The sequence below is a fragment of the Taudactylus pleione genome, unplaced genomic scaffold (assembly GCF_031769625.1).
Source record: "Taudactylus pleione unplaced genomic scaffold, aTauple2 ptg000121l, whole genome shotgun sequence".
Lineage (NCBI taxonomy): Eukaryota > Metazoa > Chordata > Amphibia > Anura > Myobatrachidae > Taudactylus > Taudactylus pleione.
The window spans coordinates 13,201,476-13,211,900 of record NW_028284523.1 but is presented as its reverse complement, the minus strand read 5'-3'; positions in this window follow the sequence as shown (position 1 = coordinate 13,211,900).

Below are 10,425 nucleotides of genomic sequence, written 5' to 3'. Positions count from 1 at the left end.
ATAAATAGGACATGCACACTTAACAAGCCAATCATTTCAGCGCCAGGGTCTGCCACATGACTGTGGCTGAAATGATTGGTTCGTTTGGGCCCCCACAAAACAAGCTGGCAATAAATGTGTCCCTGCACAAACTGGTTCTATGGAGGCAAAATGTCGTCCTCATCCTCCTCATCCACCGATTCCTTGGATAAAACAGGAAAAAGGGATTTAGGTGACCCTGGACTGCTTACGGTCTGAGCCAAAGTTTCTGAACTTGACAGTAACTTTTTATGAACGCACTGCAGGTGCCATATAAGGGAGGATGTTCCTAGGTGGTTAACGTCCCTACCCCTACTTATTTCACCTTTACATAAGGTACATATGGCAAGACAGTTGTTGTCCGGATTTGGATAGAAATATTGCCAGACCAAAGAGGTGGAATGTTTGGTCTTCTGCCCAGGCATGACCGTGATGGGCTTTTTCATCCCACGGACAACAACTGTCTCCCCCGGAGCCTGATTTAAACAAACCACATCACCATCAGAATCCTCCTCGCCAACTTCCTCCTCAGTGCCAGCTACACCAGTATCCTCATCCTGTTGTACTTCAACAGTGACATCTTCAATTTGCATATCAGCAAATGGACTGTGGGTGCTCCTTTCAGCACTTGCAGGGGGCGTGCAAATGGTGGAAAGAGCCACCTCTTCCCGTCCAGTGCTGGGAAGGTCAGGCATCGCAACCGCCACCACACTTGGACTCTCCTTGGGGATTTGTGATATCTTCTTAGAACGCACAGTTCTTCGCTGTGCTTTTGCCAGCTTAACTCGTTTGATTTTTTTAGCGGGAGGAGGGCTTCCATCGTCATGTGAAGCTGAACCACTAGTCATGAACATAGGGAAAGACCTTAGCCGTTCCTTGCCACTCCATGTCGTACATGGCTTATTGGCAAGTTTACGTTTCTCTTCAGATGATTTAAATGTTTTTTTCAAGGTCATTTTCCTGAACTTTGTCATTTGGGATTGTATGTGCCCTCTACTATGACATTGGGCATCGGCCTTGGCAGATGACGTTGATGGCATGTTATCGTCTATGTCATGACTAGTGGCAGCAGCTTCAGCACTAGGAGGAAGTGGTTCTTGATCTTTCCCTATTTTATTTTTATCGGAGAAAGTTTGGTCCTCCATTTATGTTATATTGATATATACGTGGGGCTAATGCGCACACAAACACAGAAAATAATTTTTTATTTTTGTTGGAGACTAGTGCACTTTGTGGGTTACACCACCCTTTAAGAAATGAGCCAGCCGGCCCTTTACTTAAGGGACACAGGCGCACGCTTGGCACTACTTTGTTGATGCACGTGCGGCTACTGCGCACACAATTCACAAACACAGAAAATATTTCTTTATTTGGTTTGGACTGGAGTGTACTTTGGGGGTTATAGCACCCTTTAACGGTCAAGCCAGGTGGCCCTTTACTTATGACACAGGCGCACGCTTGGCACTACTTTGTTGATGCACGTGCGGCTACTGCGCACACAATTCACAAACACAGAAAAAAATGTTTTATTTGGTTTGGAGTGTACTTTGGGGGTTACAGCACTCTTTAACGGTCAAGCCAGCCGGCCCTTTACTTATGACACAGGCGCACGCTTGGCACTACTTTGTTGATGCACGTGCGGCTACTGTGCACACAATTCACAAATACAGAAAATATTTTTTTATTTGGTTTGGAGTGTAATTTGGGGGTTACAGCACCCTTTAATGGTCAAGACAGCCGGCCCTTTACTTATGACACAGGCGCACGCTTGGCACTACTTTGATGATGCACGTGCGGCTACTGCGCACACAATTCACAAACACAGAAAAATTTTTTTTATTTGGTTTGGAATGTACTTTGGGGGTTACAGCACCCTTTAACGGTCAAGCCAGCCGGCCCTTTACTTATGACACAGGCGCACGCTTGGCACTACTTTGATGATGCACGTGCTGCTACTGCACACACAATTCACAAACACAGAAAAAAAATTTTTATTTGGTTTGGAGTGTACTTTGGGGGTTACAGCACCCTTTAACGGTCAAGCCAGATGGCCCTTTACATATGACACAGGCGCACGCTTGGCACTACTTTGTTGATGCACGTGCGGATACTGCGCACACAATTCACAAACACAGAAAATATTTTTTTTTTTGGTTTGGACTGGAGTGTACTTTGGGGGTTACAGCACCCTTTAACGGTCAAGCCAGCCGGCCCTTTACTTATGACACAGGCGCACGCTTGGCACTACTTTGTTGATGCACGTGCGGCTACTGCGCACACAATTCACAAACACAGAAAATATTTTTTTATTTGGTTTGGACTGGAGTGTACTTTGGGGGTTACAGCACCCTTTAACGGTCAAGCCAGGGAGCCCATTACTTATGACACAGGCGCACGCTTGGCACTACTTTGTTGATGCACGTGCGGCTACTGCGCACACAATTCACAAACACAGAAACATTTTTTTTATTTGGTTTGGAGTTTACTTTGGGGGTTACAGCACCCTTTAACGGTCAAGCCAGCTGGCCTTTACTTATGACACAGGCGCACGCTTGGCTCTACTTTGTTGATGCACGTGCGGCTACTGCGCACACAATTCACAAACATAGAAAAATTTTTTTATTTGGTTTGGAGTGTACTTTGGGGGTTACAGCACCCTTTAACGGTCAAGCCAGCTGGCCCTTTACTTATGACACAGGCGCACGCTTGGCACTACTTTGTTGATGCACGTGCTGCTACTGCGCACACAATTCACAAACACAGAAAAAAATTTTTTTTTAGCACTTGGGGGGAGCACCCCTGATGAACAGAGCACCCCCTGGACAACACTACAGCACCCCTTTAGGACTGGGACACAGCACAGGACTTTGGAGTGGACACAGCCCCTATGGAGAACTGACTGCACAACACAGTCCAGCCAGCCCCTATGGACTTTGAAGTAGTGGACACAGCCCCTATTAACAACAGCAGCACAGCACAACACAGCCAGCCCCAATGGAGTTTGAAGTAGTGGACACAGCCCCTATGAACAACAGCAGCACAGCGCAGCACAGCACAGCACAACACTACTCTGCACTACACTACACTTCACTACACTACACAGCCCAGCCAGCCCTAACTCCCACCCTCCCTCTTCACTGTCCACAGCCGAGTGAGAAAATGGCGCCGACGCGGGTACCTTATATGGGATCCAAAACCCGCGAGACTCGGAAGGCGGGATGATGACGTTTTGCCTCGATTTCAGAATCCGAGTCAGGCGGGAAAAGTCGAGCCTGACTCGGATCGGAGTCGGATCGGGGGGGCTCGGGGGGGTTCGGATTTCAGAAATCCAAACCCGCTCACCCCTAGTGTGTTATAATATGTGTTACAATGTGCATCAAGTTCTATGAGTAGGAAAGAGCTGCGTTTGATAGACACGCTTAATAAGAGACGGTAGTAGTGTCCACGCTGATGTTGCCATATCTACATATTTCCCAGAAGCTCTGGCTATAGTAGGAGAGATTTCCCTTCTAGTCAATAATCTGAAGATAAAAGCCAGTGAATTAAAGGGTGATTCCCTTCAGACAGTGTGATTAAGAAAACATTCTTTGCTCTGGTAGATATAGTTAGTCAGAATTTCGTACACCTTGAATTTAATGGTGTACAAGGTAAATTACTCCCTGTTGTCGATTTCAATCTAAATGTGAACAATAAAATTATTTAAATAAAGATCTATATCGCGAGGTGTTGATATGCAATGAGCCACATGATTTGGTGGACAGACAATAAAGTATAGAGCCTATATAAACATGACTATATTATGTGGTAATTCCCCTTGAAAGCAGCCTTAATACACACTCAATTAGCAATTGACTGAATTTTGAAAATACTCAATATTGATTGGATTATATGCGAATTATTTGTGTCGCTTTTCATGGATTTAGATTAGGTATTTCAATACTTTTCCTGTTGATAAATTAGACACACAGTCACAAGTCAATATCAGTTAATCTTTATTATGACACAATAGGTCGGGATACATGCGCCTCGATTTATTTTTAATCACATTTTCTCTCTTTGTGACACAGATTATTATTTTCAATTATTTTCGCTGCTTTTTCTTTTTAAATTGGATATTAATCTGTAATAGAAATAAAAGTTAGGTTTTAATTAATAGTGCACCGCGTATGACATTTCATTTCTATCTTTCTTCTCCTTATGCATATGATATTGGTGTCAGTGGTAGCACCCCTCAAATACAAAATTGTTGAAATCTTTCGATATATATGATATGAGGGTTCTAGTGTTCTCCTCGATTGAGAAATAATGATTCTTGTGCGACTGTAGACATTCCATTCAACTATAGGTTTCAACACATCAATGTATGAGCTTCACAATAACCAGCATAGCTTTGCCACGTCTACGTACGGGACAGAAAAACAGAGGCGGTCTCATTATTTTTCAAACAGCCATCGTATTTAGATGCAAATTGTGCCTTATTGAAATGTTTAGCCCATTCTTAAAGTGTACCAATTCCAAATATTGAAATGTTGTGAGATAGGAATACAAAAAGGGGCATATCTATAATGGGTGCAGGGTGTGTGGAGTCAGGGGGTACCACCCTACCACCAATTATTCAATACTTACCTCTCCGGAGTTCTGCATCTGTGTTAGCATCGCTGTTGAATTTGCCTGGGAAATGACCGCCATGGCCATTTACCCAGCGTTTTGCACATGCACAGTAAGGAAATCACTGGGAAAATGGCCACCGTGGCCATTCCGCCGGTGACCTGCATGTGGGCAGTAGACTCTGACACAGACTAGTGCTCAGAGTCTACTGCTGAACTGTGCAATGCTGCCAGACGCCGGGCAGAGAGGAGGGGGCCCCAGACTGAGACTGCACTCTGGCCCCCATCTCTCTTAATAAACCCCTGTATACATAGCCTTATCCATCTCGTGAAAGTAAACATAACAAGTGTACTTTTGATATTTCACATAGGCATTTACAACACACTTGTTTCCAACCTCTCAAAATACTGACATAAGGGAACAAGCTTGTTGACAATATTAGTTAAAGCAAAGGACACATAAATGTAGTCCAGAGCTCTACCTTCTGTATTAAAATGAGCTCCATTGGTGATCGCATTTTTTCAAAAGTTTTACACATGATTATGTCATAGGCAAAAACAATTTGCTTCTGTATAACTATAAACTACTTTATTTAAAAGCAGGAGCATGTGAAACTTGCAGTATATAAAAAGGTGAGCAGTGGTGAATCACATTTTCTATGCCTGAGACAGATAGTTCTGACAATGGGTAATAAAAAAACAATCAGGTTTCATATTTATAGGAACCATGAGAATAAATATAATAACTTTCTGTGGATAATTCAGAGCATCCAGCTGTCAATATCATTCTTCCAAAAAATAACTATTTATTATCTTTATAGTGTATATATGAATCAGAAATGTCAGTAACATGCACAACTAGTTTGAAAAATCTAAAAATGTACTAAAAGTAACATTAAAAATGAATCAGCAGTGTGCAAGTAATGGTATAATAAATAGCGATAGCATGCAGAATGATTACAGTACAGTAATGTTGTAGACAGTAATGTTGTAGACATGCAGATATAAGGAGGCACTGCTGCTTGTTTTCTTTCTGATTGATGCAAATTGCCATTTTTTATTTTATTTTTGTATGCATTAGAGTTTATCATATATCTCCTCTAGTTCTTCTCTAGTTCTAGTCATGTTTTGATATCTGTTCAGGTGAATGAAAAAAAAAAAAACCTACTCTACCCTGAAGGTATAGATACATTTATTATGTATTATGTGTAAATTTTACTTCTGGTGAGTGTTTTTGTTGTTTTTTTCAGTTCATTTTTCTTCATAGATATGTATTGCAAATTTCCCTCCTGTAACAGTTGTAGTGCTCTAAACACACTACAGCGGGGTTTCACTTTAAAAACATAATTTGGAGTTGTTTTTGTGACTAAGGACACAGTTGGGTGATTTTGAGTCAGACACTGTAAATTTCACATGTATTTGAGCAATTTATTTTTTACTGCTCATGCGTCAAAGTCTCAGCGCGCATGTGTTTGGACAGAGTTGCATTAGTGATTTCAAATACAGGCAGGCAGCAGTGTATTGGAAATGTATTGGGCGTTCCTGGGTGTTGACAGGGAGGTGGTTATTCAGAGGCACGGAGATGATCCATCGCTGAACTGGTTGCATACACAAATGCTCACACTGAAGATCATACTTAGATAGAAATTTGCACCTAGCATAGGGCTGGTGCAAGTATGAGTGCAGTGTCTGGAGATGCTCGAAGTGGTGTCTCAGTTCTTGCACATTCATACACATGGATGTACACAATGGAAGGGCTTGTAGCAGTCTTGGTTTAAAATTTTAGATGTACAGTACAACCAGCAAAAGTTGCAATCACATGGACACTGCTGCATCCAACCCAGAATCAAGCCCTTCGGGTGGTGAAAGATTGATAGGTTGACACTGTTCCTGTTAAAAATAATAATAATAATAATAATAATAATAATAATAATAATAATAATGTTATTTATATAGCAATTTTCACCTAAGAGGACTCAAAGTCCTTTACATTTGCCCTTACAGCACAAAATACAAAACAACCTTAACAAGGGACATGAAATGCTTTGGTGAACATGTGAGTCTTGAGTCTATTTTTGAAGGACTCTGGAGTGGAGGCTTCTCGAAATGTGCAGAGAAGTGAGTTCCATATAGTCAGAGCCATAAACTGAAAGCTCGACGCCTAAATTAATTCCGGGAGATTTTAGGTACTGTTAATAGTCCTTCACCGATGGATTGCAGTAATCAAGTAGGGCAGTAAGGGATCAGAAGCAGCTTGAAGTACCTTGGGCCCTGGTCATGTTGGGCTTTGAAAGTCAATAAGCCAATCTTGAAAAGATCCGCCATACAGGCAGCCAGTGTAGGGAGTAGAGAATGGGTGTTATCTGTCTGGAATGAGGCTTGTTGGTCAATAGCCTGGCAGCTGCATTTTGTACCATCTGCAAGCATTGCACTTCTTTTGTTGGGAGACCAAGGTAGAGGGCATTGCAGCAGTCTAGGTGTGAAGATTATAAATGCATGTATGACTTAAGCAGATATTCTGAGGGAATTAAATGTTTGATTCTGTCTTTGTTCCTCAGATAAAAGAATGTGGATTTGATTATAGCTGATACCTGATGTTTAAGTGTCAAGCCAGTATCCAGGACAACACCAAGACTCTGCACATGTTCAGTGTTTTTTAGTTTTGAACCCCCAAGTGTAAGTCCTGTTGGTTGGCTGTGATGCAGCCTTGTCCTGTGACCTATTATAAGGACCTCTATTTTATCAGGGTTCAGTCGCAGCCATCTGGCACTCATCCACTCCTGGAGCTTGGCTAGACAGAAATTTAGGATTGGTGTTGGGTTTTCAGTACCTGAAGAAAAGGTCACATACAGTACAGTTGTGTATCACCTGCATAGCAGTGGTAGACCAGGTCATGACATCTAATTATTTCACTCAGTGCTGGTATGTATACTGCAAAAGCATGGGAGATAGTATAGAACCTTGTGGGACACTGCATGGAAGTGGCACTGGGGATGATGTCTATGCTCCAAAAGAAACTCTCTGTAACCTGCCGGTTAGAAATTATTTGAACCAGCTAAGGACTGTGCCACCCAGTCCACAGAAATGTTTGAGGCGTTCAATTATAATCCAGTGGTTCGTGGTATCAAATGCTGCAGAGAGATCCAGAAAAATTAAGATTGAACAGTCACCTCTATCTCTTGCCATCAGAAGATCATTAAGCACACATTCCAGGGCTGTTTCAGTGCTATGTCTTCTCTTGAATCCTGACTGGAATGGATCATAAATATCATGGGTTGATAGGAGGGGTTCTATTTGATTTGCAAACACTTTTTCAATAACCTTTCCTAGAAAAGGAAGGTTTGATACCAGTCTGTAGTTGGTCATGAAGTCGGCCTAAATTAGTTTTTTTAAGAAGTGATCTAACAATTGCTTCTTTTAGTGGTTCAGGAAAAATGCCTGTCTGCAAAGAGCATTAAACTATTTTTGCAAACACAGGGCCTATCATGTCTGTATACCCTATTAGAATCTTGATTGAGGCAGGGTCCATATCACAGGTGGTAGAATGCAACATTTGGGCAGAGCACTGTCTCTGTAGAGGTGGATGAATTGTGGGTAACCCTGATCATTGCTCAGTAGGAACATAGCAGAATATGTGGCACCTGGAGAAGATGACAGTAATGGTGTATTTGTGCAATTGCCACACAGAGACACACTTATGCCTTTGAAAGTTATATAATTTTTAAGTGTTTAATGGCAGGTACAAATACATGCTGGTTCTTTCTTTATTCCTCATGTATACAGCAAATTAGTTTTGTTTGTATTTTTTAGAACTTTAAATATTTTATTTTTCCTACACAAGATGGAGAGTTGTTTCTCTATTACAGAGGTTTTTTTATGTTTTATTAAAGCCTTATGTAGTAAAAGAGTATTTTTCATGAACAATAAAAGGTTGGAAACATGGGTGTAAGTGTATGTGATGTATACCATACATAAAATGGTTACTTATGCATTTTGTGGTACTTATAGCTTTGCATGTTTGTTCACACAATTGGTGGAACTTTTAGTGAATGCAATTACTGCCTGTGATTTAGGGCACCCAGCATTGTATCAGGCCCTTTTTGTTCATTATTCTAAAGATGCATAACGCAGAAAGATACTGTACACAAAAATCAGAGCTACATAAAAATGATGGGCAGGCAGAAATTAATTATCATTATGTAGAATTATAAATTATTGGGGAAGGAGATGGGGGAAACACAGTTGAAACAAGTTGAGCAAGAAGTACAGTACCTTCTTGATAGAGCCAGAGGCACAGTCAAACAGCAGGTCCGACCTGTTTTGGGGACTGTAATATATGTTTTCCATACATGAGATGACCTGAATGCGCTGTTTGGACCCTAGGAAGGAAAGAGGCTTGAGTTGCTTCTAATAGGAAGCAATTGTCTATCTAGGTGCCAAGAGAATATGTGAAGGACTGGTGTCATTAGAATATGCATGGTGTCATTAGAATATGCCAGAAAGAGCTCGATATTATAAGAGAGAAAAATATCCAGGGGTTCTTGGGTACAGTAGCTTACATTAAATAATTGATAATCCTGTAAATCCTGTTCCAGAACATAGAAATATTGAGGTATGTTCACCTTATATGGGTAAATGTTCTCCTGTAGCCACATTGCCTTCAACAGGTTCAGCTTGTGGAGTGGTATATATTGTGTAATTTGTCGTGGGTATAATAACAGCTATACAACAGTATATAATCTGCCTCTCATAATGGAAATAGAGATGCAGAATGTACAGTCCACAATCTCCTTCTAATAGTCATCTTCTGGAGGGGGTTCCAGATTGACCTCACCTTTCGCTTCATACAATCTAAGAGACAAAAAGGTACAGTTATGCTCAGGGGCATTTCTAGAGAGGAGGGGGCCCGTGTGCAGTCTCCATCATGGATCCCCTCCTCTCCGTCCAGTGGCCGGCTGCACACTGAGCAGTGCGCAGCCAGCGCAGCACTTATAGACTCTGGGCAGTAGAGTGTGCCCGGATTCTATAGCGCATGGAGTCTACAGCGCTGTGACGGCCATTTTCCCTGTACTGCGCATGCACAAACGATGGGAAAATGGCAGTGGCTGCCATTTTCTAGCCATTTTTTACAGGCGCAGACAATTGAGCCAACATGGGACTCTGGAAAGGTAATTTTTATGGGTTCAGGGTGTGTGGTGCAGCCCCCCCTAGATCCAGGGGCCCGTGTGCCCCGCACACACCCTGCACCCATTATAAATATGCCCCTGGTCATGCTTATTGTAAATCATGGAAACCTTACTCTTTCTCAGAGTGCTCTAAAGGCACACAAAGAATAGAGGTGAGGGAGAGTGGGGGATTTGGCAATATTCAAAGAAAAGCCAGGTAAGTCGATGGTACTTTTGAGAGAAAAAATCCAAGTGGCCATTGTCAGAGAGATGGGTCATGTATCGGATGCCTACCCATTCAAGTGACTCAAGAATACCAGGTATAATGCCCAGAAGAAAGGTAGGTTTGTTGACTAAAGATTTTAAACCTGTCCTTATACAGACAGATGGACACACACACACACACACACAGACACACACATTTGTTTGTAGTATTGCTTTTAACATTTTAATTTTGACTGGATTTCTCTTTTTTTTATCATATTGTAGTAATGGATTCCCATCTGCGAATATATATTATGGAGTGCTTGCCACCTGGATTGTTACCACCAGTGACGTGCGTTGAGGTCAATCCCTAGGGAGGCAGACATAGAAATGAGTGTATCTATAAAAATTATTACAACAAACAAAGAAGA